Consider the following 13661-nt stretch of genomic DNA (forward strand, 5'->3'; position numbering starts at 1 on the left):
TGAAGGAATATTTTGAGTAGGTCTTGAAAGGTGAGTAGACTTAGGACAGGTGAAGATCTGGAAAGGGAGCATATAAATGGATGGGGAAGGCAAAACCAAGACCACAGAAGCAGGTATAAATGGGGCCGATCTGAAGAACAGTGAATAGGTTGATGGATATAGTGTACATAGGAGTAGAGAGAGAGGTGAAGAGTAGAAAAGACACATCAGAGTCAAGGTATTAGGGTTTAAAGTCTAGGATAAGTTTGGGTTCTTCACTTAGGAAGTAATAGGAAATTGTGAAGGTTCTGGTGTAGGGGAATGACATAAAAATTAATTACTACCATTTTAAGGGTATACTCCATGCTAATAGAATTTTATATAATCATCACAACCTTATGATGAAATATTTTTATTCCCATTTTATCTATAACAGAACAAAGGCTCAGGCTGCCCCTAGAACTTGCCCAAGATCACAGAGCCAGCTATTGACCCAGATTCAAATTCATGTTGTCTAACTTCAATCCCTCTGGTGTTCATGTCTAAGAGTGTAGACTCAACTCACTTCAGAGGCATATAACCAATGTAAGTGAGTGAGGCAGACTGGTGTAAGACAACAGGGACTGGAGGAAATGATAGCAAATATGACATACACAAAAGCTTCAAAATAAAGTGGAAAATGTGCTGTCTGGCTGAGGCCAAATAAAATTGCACTCAAACTGGAGCCAGCCTTTTGCCACCTCTGCAGAAACAATTCCACCCTTTTTCTCTCTAGTGCGACCAGAGTTGTGTTTTAAGACAACTAACTCAAGGTTTTATGAAGTTTATATTGGTCAAGAAGCAGCCAAGTGGCGGGGAGACAGTTAATACAACTTCAGCACACATTTCCAGATGAAAGAAAATAAATCTGGTGTGATGGTCTTTAGTCACAGGGGTGAGCGGGGTGGGGTAAAGTATGAGTAGCTGTTCTCTATTTCCAGTCATTTCACTCCCAAGTGGTGCTTCATTTTTAAACCCCCTGCCACCCAACGACAGGACTCAGCACCCATTGAAAGTCTCCAAAGAATTCAGTCTCAAAATAAAACAAAACCCAGTAGCACATAATGGAGTCTTCACTGAATATTTTATGAAGAAAACAGCGGTGGAGATTTTCCTTACATTTCACAGCAAGGTAGCCAATAGCTTCAAGATCCCCAAACATATACATACCTTCTCCTAAGCTTTTTCACTCACACCTGTCACAAGATTTATATCGAATTTGTCTCTGCCTTTTCTCTCTGTCTTCAAGCTCCCACATAGCATCTATTTCCCACTTCTAGACTTCTCCCCTAAGAATTTTAACTGTATCAGTCCTTTATTACACAAAGCAACACAGTTCTGACCTGGATGCTACTCCAGATATTGCATAGCCCAACACTGCAAGACCATGTCTAGACAAAAGCTCAGAGCTCAGCTCCCAACTGGAACTGCCCATCTCAGAGAGGAGCTCAGCTGCCATACTGTTACCCACGCAGCCCTGTGACATGCTCACCACCTACCTTGATGAACTTACCTAAGCACTTCTTGCAAACATGCATCAACTGAATTGTCCCCAAGAAGAATCTCAGTGAAGGAAATTTTCTTCATGCAGTTACAGAAGTACTAGTGCAACCAGGACAACTGGGAGGATGTGGCTTAATAAAAATCTGAAAAGAGTCAGACACATAGCACTAGAGCCCAAGGGAGAGGTTAAGGCTGAAAACACAAAATCTGGATGTGTGCAAGTTAGGGCTGGAGTAATGAGAGGGACGGAGGGAGAGAGAACAGAGAGCAAAGAGAAATATGATATAACAGCAGAAGTAAGAGGACAATGAGGCACACAGGGCAGAAGCAAGGTGGACAGTATAGGTGGACTGGCCATCAAGGGTTATGAGGAGAAGAAGACTCATGGTTTATAGGCAAAAGGGAGAGATCTAGAAAGCACTGAGTTATTGGACATACCAGAGACAGGTGATGATTTGTTCCATGAGAGAGAGGGTAAAAGAAAAGAGAGGAAAACAAGCAAGAGGGAAAGAAGACGACAAAATAGTTTAATAAAAGAAATCATTCTAAAGAGATGGTCATAAGGACTCACTGTGATCCAATGTTCATAAGATGATTATCACATTGCCTATTAGTAGTCCCTTGTTCCTGTAGTGAACGCACGTTTACAATAAGAAGGCATTTGAACTAGCTAAATTGAAAACTAGTTCACAGAGGAAAACTTTGAAGGTAACTGGTAAAAGCAGGTGAAAGACAAAAGATGAGTCAAGTCTAAAAATAAATGCAAGTGGGATGTCCAACTAGTAAAATAAAATTGACAGTTCTTTTAGTTCTTTAACAAAGGACTCTCCGCTTTTGTAGCCATTAAGATAAGGACTAAACATCTAAACTTGAAACTCTGGTTGGAAATTATACCTACCACACGCTATGAAGGTCTCTGATCTTGAAGGCTTGGAAAACAGGGTTGGGAGGGGAAGGGAGAATGAGAAAGAGAGAGGCAATTTTCATCAGTGTCTGCAGCCAGCTAGAGGGATATTCAAAATCACATTTCAAATGAAGTATGAACATGAGCAATATATTCACCTGGTGCTCACAAATCCCAGAGAAAGTTAATTAGCCACTTGGGAATGCAGTTACATTTTCTCTACCTTAGATGCACTGTGGGAAAAGGGCAAAAAGTTGGAATCACTTCTACCAGGAATGAGATTAGTTTATACATCGGTCTCAAGCCCTGGTTTTCCACATAAGTGAAAAATGAAACTAGAAACATATGCTCTCAGGTTGCCCCTGATTTACTCCTCATTTTAACAAGGACATCTAGAATGGTGATCTGGTCTGCTGTTTCATAGCAGGACTCGTTCAATTTTTCCCCAGAGGGTTCATCAAAGTACGCATCAATATTTTGCGCAATAGGACAGTGGTGCCTTTTCCCAGAATCTCGAAGGAAATGTGTGATTTCTCCCCACCCTCTATACTCCTAGAAGATCCATCTACACATTACATCACTTCATTCTTTTGAACCTGCCTCAACTGGGCACATTTTTGCTGTTAAAGCTTCAGAAAAATTCTAGAGTGATGCATTTTATTTCCAGTATACCAAAAACATTAAAAAAAATAAGAACCCTTCAAGTAAAACAAATACCATATATATCCCAAGTAATGAACCTCTTTTTCCAGGCTTGCTCAAAATCTTTGTTAGCTTGTAGAAACATTTTAATTGTGTGCAACTATTTTGTCTTCCAAAGCACGACCCAGCTAGCTTACACATTATGAGCAGCAAGCACACACCCTGTTTAGCAAAAATCATATTACTATATAAAGTTTCAGCCCAATAGCCACAGGTGCAAGAGGCAATGTGTCTGCAGTTCTCAATCACATTCTCCTTTATTATGGGCCATTTCAGCCAACGTGATCTATAACGAATGTATTGGGTTTTGTACTCTTTCAGAAGTTCCAGCCAGTGTCTATATGCCTTTCCCTTAGTGTTCCTGAGAGTAGGAGAGCCTCAGGGAGGGGTGGATGAAATTGGAAAATATAAATAACAAATCAAAAATTACAATTGATTGGATAAACAATTTCCCTTAGTCTGTTTCTTAATAAGTGATCGATTTTATGATCAATATTCATTATTTCCCAGAACATACCAAACTGCTTATTGAACAAATGAATGGCTGAAACTACAATGACACAGAATCAAAAAGGTGAACCAATTTCTTTAATAACATGGGTTGAACAGCCTGTCTCATCTTACCTGGTTGTTCCACATCAATGCACTTTTCTGCATAGCCCTTTGGAAAAAGGCTGAAGTTCAGGAAAACAGGGGAGGTAATTCATTACTCATTAAAAGAAATGGGTTATGGGAGCACGTGTTTATACGTGTGAGGGCTGAATTGCAGTTGGTGCTGGGCTGTCTTTTGTCTGTTCAAAGTAAATTCTCCAACCTGCCAAACGAGGCTCTCCCTAAAGGCATTGCCTTTGGAATTTGGTGTACTGCATGGATGTGTAAAGAGTTAGAAAACCCACAGCATAGTCACTTTCTGGAAATATTTATTAAAATTTGTGAAAATGACTAATAGATATTTCAGTCAAAACAACTGAGGTTAAACCAACTACTTGGTAGCTAAGATTGGCATTTTGTTTTCCTCTTCTCAGATATCTTTCCAAGCGTTTCATTGGACTTAACCGATTCTGATGAACTGTTAGAGACGTCCAGGATATTCTACTACTCTGTGGTTGCTTTCATCATCTCAAAACAATATGATGGCCAATACATTTTCAGATGGCTGTTTCCTCCTTCCTAGTTTTTAGTGATTTCTAATGGTCCTGTGAACATTTAAAAAAAAAAAAAAGAGACTGTGGAGAAATGCAATTGCACTGGTAGCTAGTATTAGCACTGACTTCACCAAATTGCTAACACGAATGTGTGGACAAGCTCCACTATTTAGCAGAGGTAGTGAGCAGGACTCTTGCCTGGTAATAAGCACTGTCATGGGCAGGCCCATGCTTGCTGCAACTACCCTTCCTGCCTCTTCGAAGCCAGCAGAGGAGTGAGGAACCACATGGCTTGTTTCGTCCCTTCTGGGCTCCCCTTTCTCATCCCTCATTTCATAGTCCCACAGTGTCTATAACAAATGCCTAATTACCCAGCTCTATGAGAAATGCTGGACTGATCAATTATGAAAGCAACAAATGATTAACTAGTTAAAAAAAAAAAAAAGCCACATCACTTACTTAAAGTCAGTCATCCAAGGCTTATCCAAACTACTTAGGAAAATCTCATTAAATCAGGCTCCCCTAATTAGAAATTAGATAATTCTGACAGGAGCAAAGCTAAAGTTTACCTTTGTACTGTCTGTTAAAAAAAATGTTTTTGCAAAGCAAAGGAATAACATAAACAAGGCTTAATGATTTTGTAAATCTAAAGTTCTAGGACAAATTCAACATTCTCTTAAGTATCATGACAGCAAGTTGTCAACCTTGAAGCTACCTTCACACTATATAAACCTCCACTTACAGAAAATAGTCAAAGCTTTAATTGTGAAAACATTCTTATCTATCACTTAAGAAAGTCTCAGAAAATACTAGGTAACATAATTGGAACCTAGTTGTAATTAAAGCTATTTAAATATATGCACAAATGTCTCATTTATATTGCATCATTAGGAATCCATACAAGAAAAATTTCCAGACAACTAAGATTTTGAGTTTAAGCATCAATATTTATTTTCCTTAGTGAGGTAAGTAAGGCACGGTGGTTAAACATGGTGACCGAGGCTGAGTCCACTCCTGCACCAGCTAAGGCAAGTAAATGTCTTTTGCCTCAATTTCGTCATCCATAAGATCAGGATAACAATGGTAACTTTTCATAATGATAATCTGAGGATTTAATGAGATGATGCACAAAAAAGCCTTCAGATCAATGTCCCAGTAAATGCTCAGCACATGCAAATTACTATTACTTATTCTCTTCTGAAAGGATTTAGAAAAAATACATTACACACTTATCTGCTTTACCAAACAGAATGCACTGGTCATAACTTAATCCATTTTTATTTATTCAAAATCACCATCACTGAAATAATTGTATTATGCCTTACAAGATCACTTTTTTCTATATTAAGTCATGTCAAATTATCATACTTACATTGGCCCTTAATACTTTTTCATCTCCACCCTCTCATTGCTGTTCATTATCCATCAGTATGTCTCTGAGGTTTCTAATAAAGTGTTTTATTTTATACGCAATGGTCCAGATGAGGTTCTGTGAGAAATGCCAAGCCTTCCTATGAAGTACCTTACCTATGCTTTCTGGAAGCTTGTCTCCACACTGCCAGTAAGGCCTTTTCCATGTTCTCCTGAGTTCTAGAGTCTAGGCTTGATGACTCAGTGAGCTAGACATCTGGTTTCTCCAGTGGTATATTTTAAAACACTGGGTACATATTTATTTAAAGTTCCATAATCCAGAATTTTCACTGAGACTGAGCACACCCCAGTTAATAATATTTTCTAGAATTTATTTCTATGTCTTATGGACTGCTTTTAATGGTGTAGAGCTACTGAAATTGGAGGTGCTTACTTGGATTCTGTAGAGGAAGACTTGAAAATGTACTGGTTTGGGTTCCTCTTCACCTATGAGTTACATCAATCTACAAAGTATACACAATGTGGGGTGGGGGTTCCTTTTTTTCTTTTCAGTAGATTTTTTCCTCAATCTTTCATCATCTAATCTGCATTCTCTGAAATAAGACTCATATCAGAAAAATGAGATATGGAAAACTGTTAACAGCAAAGTCTCCAAGCATGGTGAGCACATTCCTCTAATAAGTTTTCATCCATCAGCATCAGACTCAGCACAAACAGAGTAAAGACTTTATCTTCCATGTGCTACATTGAGGGGTTTTTTTTCATCTCATGGAGTGTAACATAAGCTGATGTGGCATTCAGGATTTACAGAAAATAGATGCATTTTTACTCAGCAAGGGAGAACATGTTTTCTCCAGAGAACAGATAGATGTTTAAAGACATAAATGCTCTAAAATGTCATTATAAAATGCCCATCCTATTCCTCTCAGCATCAAGTATAAAGGAGCCATGATCTAGTTAGGTTATTTGATGGTGATCATTTATGATGGTGAATACCATAAAGATGTCAACTACTGGTAGTGACTTCCTGGGTCTTGTGGTAGTAGCATTTCAACAGGGAGTAATAGGAGAGGTAAGCAAGAGGAAAACGGAAGAAAGAGGTGAGAATGATGACCCTACCAGTCCAGAAATCAATATAGTCAAGAGAACAAAACCCTTTCTTGTGCTGCCAGGCTCAAGACAGAATAATAAGAAGAAAGTCACCAACCCCAGTACCTTTCATGAGAGGATTGGGAGAGTCTTTGAAAATAGTGATTTTGCCACTCACCTAGTGTGGGACCTTACTGTAATACAGTTAAACTAAACAGCCACCTCAATCTCTCCTACTAGAAAATGACATAGTCTAGAAAAGCTATTTGAACACTTAGGTTTTTAGACCTCAGAAGGAGTGTCAGATTATATTCATAATCCAAGGGATGGTAACCGACCATTCATGAAACAATACCATCTTTAGGGTTCAGATCACTTCTGCTCTGACCAAATGCCTTGGCCGCAGCTGGGGGCCACATCCTGGCCCAACACCTTTCCTTCTGGTGGGCCTGCAACAGAGCTGCTCTCTGAAATGAGATGACAGGACAACTGGGGTATCTGCTTTGCCCTGTGCCACAACTCTGAATTGTTACAGAAGTAAGAAGAAGGAACTTACTGTTGAGAAATCTCAGAATGTATGTTTTACTCTCCTAGCTTCACAGTTTGGTACACTCCATCTTGCCTGAGTTCCAAATAACCACCCACCACCACCAAGGGCCAACACTATTTACTTTACTCAGGTTCTCACCCTATTGAAGTTTATTTTCAAAAAAGTTGAATTAATTCATACTGAGGGACATAATTTCTTCAAGTACTTCCATCACCCAAGACGATTTACATTATAACAGGATCAATGTTAGGTAGGCAGTTGATAATCTGGGATACATATAATGTATTTATTGGCATAGGGAAGAAAAATATTAGTTCTTCTTTCATATGTATTTTTATGTTAAAAAAAACAAAAGATTTACTAATATTGAATATAAATTGTTCTAGTTCTCCCATAAGCCTACCTTTCAAGTGGTCATATGTCACATAAGGTATACAAAGTACCCTGAGGAAAGGACAGGAAATCTATTATGTAGAAGTACATAGGAGTATGTCATATTGCTTAGTTTACTGTGCTACTGTTCAGTTCACTTAGGCTTGCTTAAGGAGATTTATGTGTTATATTACAAAGTTAAAACTAAACTAAGCTGTTACAAAATAGGTGAGAAGGTTCAAAAATTTATGTAAAAAAACTTTTCATTGGCATCATTAATAAGCTATTACAGCAAAAAGGTGAAGATAAGTGTCAAAGTCCTACAGGATTAAATACAACCGTGACAACGATAAAACCTTTAAAATACAGCAAAACGTTTATAATTATCCTGCAATAAGATAGAAAAAGCCCATTAAAATCTTTTGTACCACACAGTTTGGTGGATTATCTCATGACCAACAACTAGAAAGTCTTATGACACTCATACATACTTTTGCATTTTTATTTTACAAAAAAGTCAAGAGGTATGAATTTGCTGACTTTTTTAAGAAAAGAAAACATACTTAATCTGTCCTATAAGGTTGAACTTGATGTTTCATGGACAAGAAATACTGTTTTTTTTTTTAAGATTTTATTTATTTATTCATGATAGACGTAGAGAGAGAGAGGCAGAGACACAGGCAGAAGGAGAAGCAGGCTCCATGCTAAGAGCCCGACGTGGGACTCGATCCTGGGACTCCAGGATCGTGCCCTGGACCAAAGGCAGGCGCTAAACCGCTGAGCCACCCAGGGATCCCAAGAAATACTGTTTTAAAACAAAAAACTAAAACTAAAACTTGGTCATGGAAAGAATATTTTAAAATTTGTATTTAGAGAAGTGCTTGGGTGGCTCTGTTGGCTAAGCACCCAATTCTTGATTTTGGCTCAGGTCATGACCTCAGGGTCATGAAATCAAGTCCCACATTGGCTCAACACTGAGCATGGAGCCTGCTTAAGAGTCTCTCTCTTCCTCTCCCTCTCCCCTTCCCACTATCCTCTCATGCTCTCTCTCAAAAAAAAAAAAAAAAAAAAAAATTGGTATTTAGAATTATTTCCATTTTAATATGATTTTACTATTGAAAATGATATGTCTGTCACCTATAAAAATCTCCCATATCATCCTACTTCATACTTTTTAACAACTTGAAAATAGAATAACCTGTTTAACAACTTGAAAACAGAATAAACTGTTTAAAAATCCTCCAGAACAAAACTCTCTCCAAGGAATTTAAATCAATTTGTTTAAAATATTAAAAATTAGTTTCTTCTAATTAGTTTGCAAAGACAACTGATTAGCACTAGGAAAGATGGACATTTGCTTGCCAAGGAGCAACAAGAATGCCTGTATAATGGTGGATGAAAACTAAAAACTGAATATCACAAATTAATAAATGTAGCCACAAGGCCTAAATACTTTGATGAAGTATTCTTTCTAGCTATAACAGACATCAAAAAAGATTTTAAAAGAAGCTTAATTTAGAACCAGACCAAGCTACATCATATAGTACTAAACCAAGCTGATAAAAAATTATTGATATAACTCAATCACAGTCATGATGATAGTGTTCATGAAAGCAAAGGATTTTGCATCATTACTATATGAAATATTATATTTCGCTTTTGTCTCCTCCAGTTAAAATGTTTGCATAGGTTCTATTATGTATTAACAATTCATGCAATAGTACGTACATAATTTATAAGTTGATAAATATGCATATTTTGGGGTAAGTACTCAAAAAAGTTTATTGATGGGATAAATAATTTTAGGACTTTGAACCACCAAAACGAGGTTCCCTTTTATTGCCGAGAATAAAACTTCTCGGGTGGAATTTCAGATTTTTGTAAATTACTGGAAGGTGGGCACAGAAAAGTATTTTCTTTCACCATCTGAAAGTATACTCAGAATCCATCTATGGGTAAAGCAATCTTTAGCACAGGTCTGACCTCAGAGCTGAACTAGATTAGTGGGGCCAACAGACATAAGTAAAAATTTTAACCACAACTGGGTTAGCCTCAAGTTGGAAAACATGATATTTCTACTTATTCATTTCTTCCCCAAAGAACCTTTCTTAAATTCCTACAAGCTCTATCCTGAGTGCTGGAGAAAGAGTGCTGCTTTAAAACTCATTCTCTCTTGGGAGAAGTAGACACAACTCATCCCCTCCTTTGCCGACAAGGGGCTCACAAGAACCCCAACTTAGAAACAAGGAAGCCATGTAGCCACTCTGCGAAACAGTTATACAAATTGCATTTGCAATGTGTCTTTAAATTGCAAGGAGCAGAAGTGCACCTGTGATTTTAAAATATTCCTAACAGTGTCCTCTGGATATGCTCCCCCTTCAGCTACAAACATTCTGCCGGCAAATGCTATTCCAGTCACTCTATTTCCTTCCCCAGCCCTTCTGTTCTTCTGCCCACACGTTTCACGGAACTACCAGAAGCCACCAGGCAGGCAGCTGCCACAGAGTACCGAGCAAAGATGAGGATTTTAACTTCTTGGGGTACATTTTCCAAATGCCAGAAAATGTAGAATCAAAGAAAATTAGCCATTCTGACAATCACAGTGCAGATGGGAGGGCACACTTGATTCTGCCCCCAGCTACAAGAAAGGGCAACTCTTTCAAGATCTGTCTTATGTACTTGTGGTTCAAAAACATTCTCCCTGAAAATATGCTGGCAAAATTGCTCAGCCCTTGAATACAGTCCCGAGAGAGCACCAAAAACCTGCAAAACGGGTTACTGTCACAGGACACACTCGCGTAGGAGATGAGTTCCACGATTTCTATTTTCTCTCTAAGCAACTTCTTTCCAACTTCCAAAGAAATATTCATATCAGAGCCTAATTAAAAGCAGTGCAAAACAACAAGGTACGTTGTTTAAGGATAAATATATATGTAGAGAATGTGTAAAGGAATGCAGCAACCAAATTCATTATCATAGTTACCACGTAGAGAGGACTTAGCATGGAGGGCAAGCTTTGTATCCTAAGTTGGGGGAAGGGGTAGTGCTTTACTGTCACAAGTCTTTATGCCTTCCGAGAGTCTTAAGTATAGTTTATAATGCATTTTTAACCCTAATGCCTTCAATTACGTATGGCACCAAATTTCTCATTACCTAAATACTCAAGGTAAAGAAACTGAGCCCTAGAGTCAGGTGGCCAGAGTCAAAACCAGCCCTGCTCCTTACTAGATTAGGCAATTTTTTTCACCACTCTAAGTATTGGCTTCATTCATCTGAAAAATATGCAGAAATAGTAGTATCTCCTTCAAAAATGGTGGGGAGAAAGAAATTAGGTCATGCATGCAAGAACTTAGTACTGTTCCTAGCACATAGGAAGTACTCAATGACCCATCTACTAATAATCCACTCAGCTGTGCACTGTATTCACTCAGCATCCACTTTCAGCTTCCCCCTCTAAAGCAAAAAAGCCAAGTATAGAGTACCAAGAGACATGAGGAGCCCTGCCCTCTGAGCCCAATTCCACATTCCCCAATGTTTTAAAACAAACATCTCTGCTTTAGAAAACAGTCAGTTTTGTTCTTTTTAGCTTCAGCAATCAGGGATGGATCAGCTCTGGGGCTAATGCACTAGAAAGAGTTTTAATTTGACACTAATGTGGAAAGAGTCTCACCATGACTTAGATACTATAGACATATACCCAGCATATTGGTTTTCCCACAATTCTAGAGCTGAACGTTATGATAATTATATGTACATATATAGTGACCACAACCAGGCATTCAGTATCAAAGTCTTTAGCTGTCATAAACCCAGACACTTCCATGGCTCACAAGGTAACCTCTGATAGTCCCCCTCAAGATAAAACTTCCCAGTATCTACCAAGATACTGGCAGCATCAACTATCATCAGATAGCCCTCCCACTGAAAGGCCTCTCATGGAATCATGCAACCCCCACATACAACAGGATGCATTCAGCCTCTAAGTTGCCATCTCTACAGACACGCTGGCTGTTCTCCATGGACTGGGATGGCTCTGTGTGAGACCAAAGAGGTAATTTCAGCAGCAGCAGCAGCAGACACTTAGCTAGTTGTTATCAGCATTGCTCAGGGAGCCACGAGGGTGGGAGGTGATCCAGGAGAGGTTTCAAAGCCTTTGCTGGTAACATAAAGACCACATCTGCTGCCTGACCACTGGCCGTGGCCAATGAGCACAGCCAAAATGCATTCTATTGTCACTTGATTTTATTCTCTCTCCCCATGGTGGTCAATCTACTCATATTAACTGTGGAAGGTTCATCGTACACATATGTATCTTCAGGATTTGTGAAAATGCTACATTTTTCTTTGTAGTTGCCTAATGCAGGAACCCTAAGCAGGTCTGTCCTCTGGTTTCAAGATGTGGTTGATAAATGATAAAGGCAACTCCTTTGTCTTTTAGGTTGATTATCCCCGATCCTTAAGATAAAGTGACTCAATTATTATCATTGACTTTCAGCTCTTAGCCACAACCACACAAGTCAATCTGCAACTCTCTATTGTGATCAGGTTCTCCCGCTTGCTGACACTTGATCTATCTAGGCTGTGGTTCCAGAGACATTTGTTACCCAAAGTCCAAGCCCAGGTCCTATTTAGGATCACTGCTTCCTGTTTAACCTACGCTTGGTTCAATGGTAAAAATGCCCTCTCTGAATAAATCTGGTGTATCTGCCACATTGTTTTCAAAGGTGTGAACCTTCATAGTTATCTTGAATTTCCAATCTGGTCCCTCTATACATCTGAAGACCTTCCCCTGCCCTTCAGTTTAGAGACCCCCTCTGCTGGAAAGCTGCCATGAATAACAAGGAGGAACCAGCGCTCATTGTCAAAGGCAACATTTCTCTCCACCATATCCTTGCCTGTATGCTACTCCCCAATTCCCCACACCCATTCAGTTTCCTCTTACCCAATCTTTCCTACTGATCCACAGCTCTTAGACATGGATATGAACAGGCTCCAAGCTCAGAACTCATCATTACTTTTAAATTATCTGGATCAAGCATAATGTCCTCAAAGTCAGGATGTCTTTTAATTGCATAAAGACTCTAGTCTCAAGGAACTTCTACTTTGAAAAAGACAAAAAAAAAAAAAAATAGCTTAGATGCAAAAGAAACTAATTTCAAACACATGAAATATAATTTAAGCATTAAAACAAAATATATGGTTTCATCTATAAACATGTCTTTAGGTCTGTTTCGATATAAAACTCCCATTGTCTTTCTGGGTTGGCTTCGAAATAATCCCATTTTCTTCCAAAAGCTCTGCATTAGGAGAGATCAGTGTTGGTCTGAGTTCTTGAACTTTTCTGATTCAAGCTTAAGCAGACTGGCATTGTGCATATCATGCATATAAATTCGTAAGTGTGACAATTCCTTGAAAATTGACCTCAAAAAGAAAGTATGTGAATGGGCCTAGTACAATGGCTGGCAAATAATAATAAGCACTCAATACATGTGAGAGACAAATTCAGACCATTTTGTCATAAATTATGATTTACATGTTTTTCTATGAAGGACTATACAAGAGGGAATGAATTTTTTTTCTTGCATTAACTATGGAAATTATAGCTCCAGAAAAAAACTTGGAAAAGAGTGTCAGGGACACTTACATATGTATTCTGAGGAAAACAGGAAAAAAATGCAAGCGAATTCTGTAAGAGCAGCCTATAAATGGTGAACCTGTTATCAAATACTTTCTTCCAAATTTCTACAGCATTAAGATACCTATTTTCACAGGTAAAAAAAAAAAAAATCATAGAAATCTCCTTTAAAAAATAAAACTCTCACAAGGGACAAAAAAGTAATTAAGAAAATACGGTTATTCACCCAATTCTTCTCTGGCAGCCATCTTGTTTCCTACTCCAGTATAAAGTTAGTAATTTTAAAACAATAAAGATGGGATGGGGAAACTCCTTATTAATGAAACACTTTAAATGAGCTCCCTAAATACTTTAACTAGCATTTAATTTATT

The 13661-nt window shown here is 38.3% G+C and overlaps 1 long non-coding RNA gene across 18 annotated transcripts in view; it reads right to left on the reverse strand.

Moving 5' to 3' along the window:
* LOC144318398 (uncharacterized) overlaps positions 1–13661 on the reverse strand; it is a 381065-nt gene that overhangs the window by 153307 nt on the left and 214097 nt on the right. For 4 of the 18 annotated variants that reach the window (XR_013384274.1, XR_013384289.1, XR_013384293.1 and 1 more), the window contains one exon: positions 4049–4323. The exons of 4 other annotated variants lie outside the window; for them this stretch is intronic. This is a non-coding gene — a long non-coding RNA (uncharacterized LOC144318398). Of the gene's footprint in view, positions 1–4044; positions 4324–6076; positions 6248–12596; positions 12753–13661 lie in introns of those variants that run through there. 10 more of the 18 variants (XR_013384276.1, XR_013384279.1, XR_013384278.1 and 7 more) reach the window with 8 other exon arrangements.

This window comes from Canis aureus, chromosome 8 (assembly GCF_053574225.1).
Source record: "Canis aureus isolate CA01 chromosome 8, VMU_Caureus_v.1.0, whole genome shotgun sequence".
Taxonomy (NCBI): domain Eukaryota; kingdom Metazoa; phylum Chordata; class Mammalia; order Carnivora; family Canidae; genus Canis; species Canis aureus.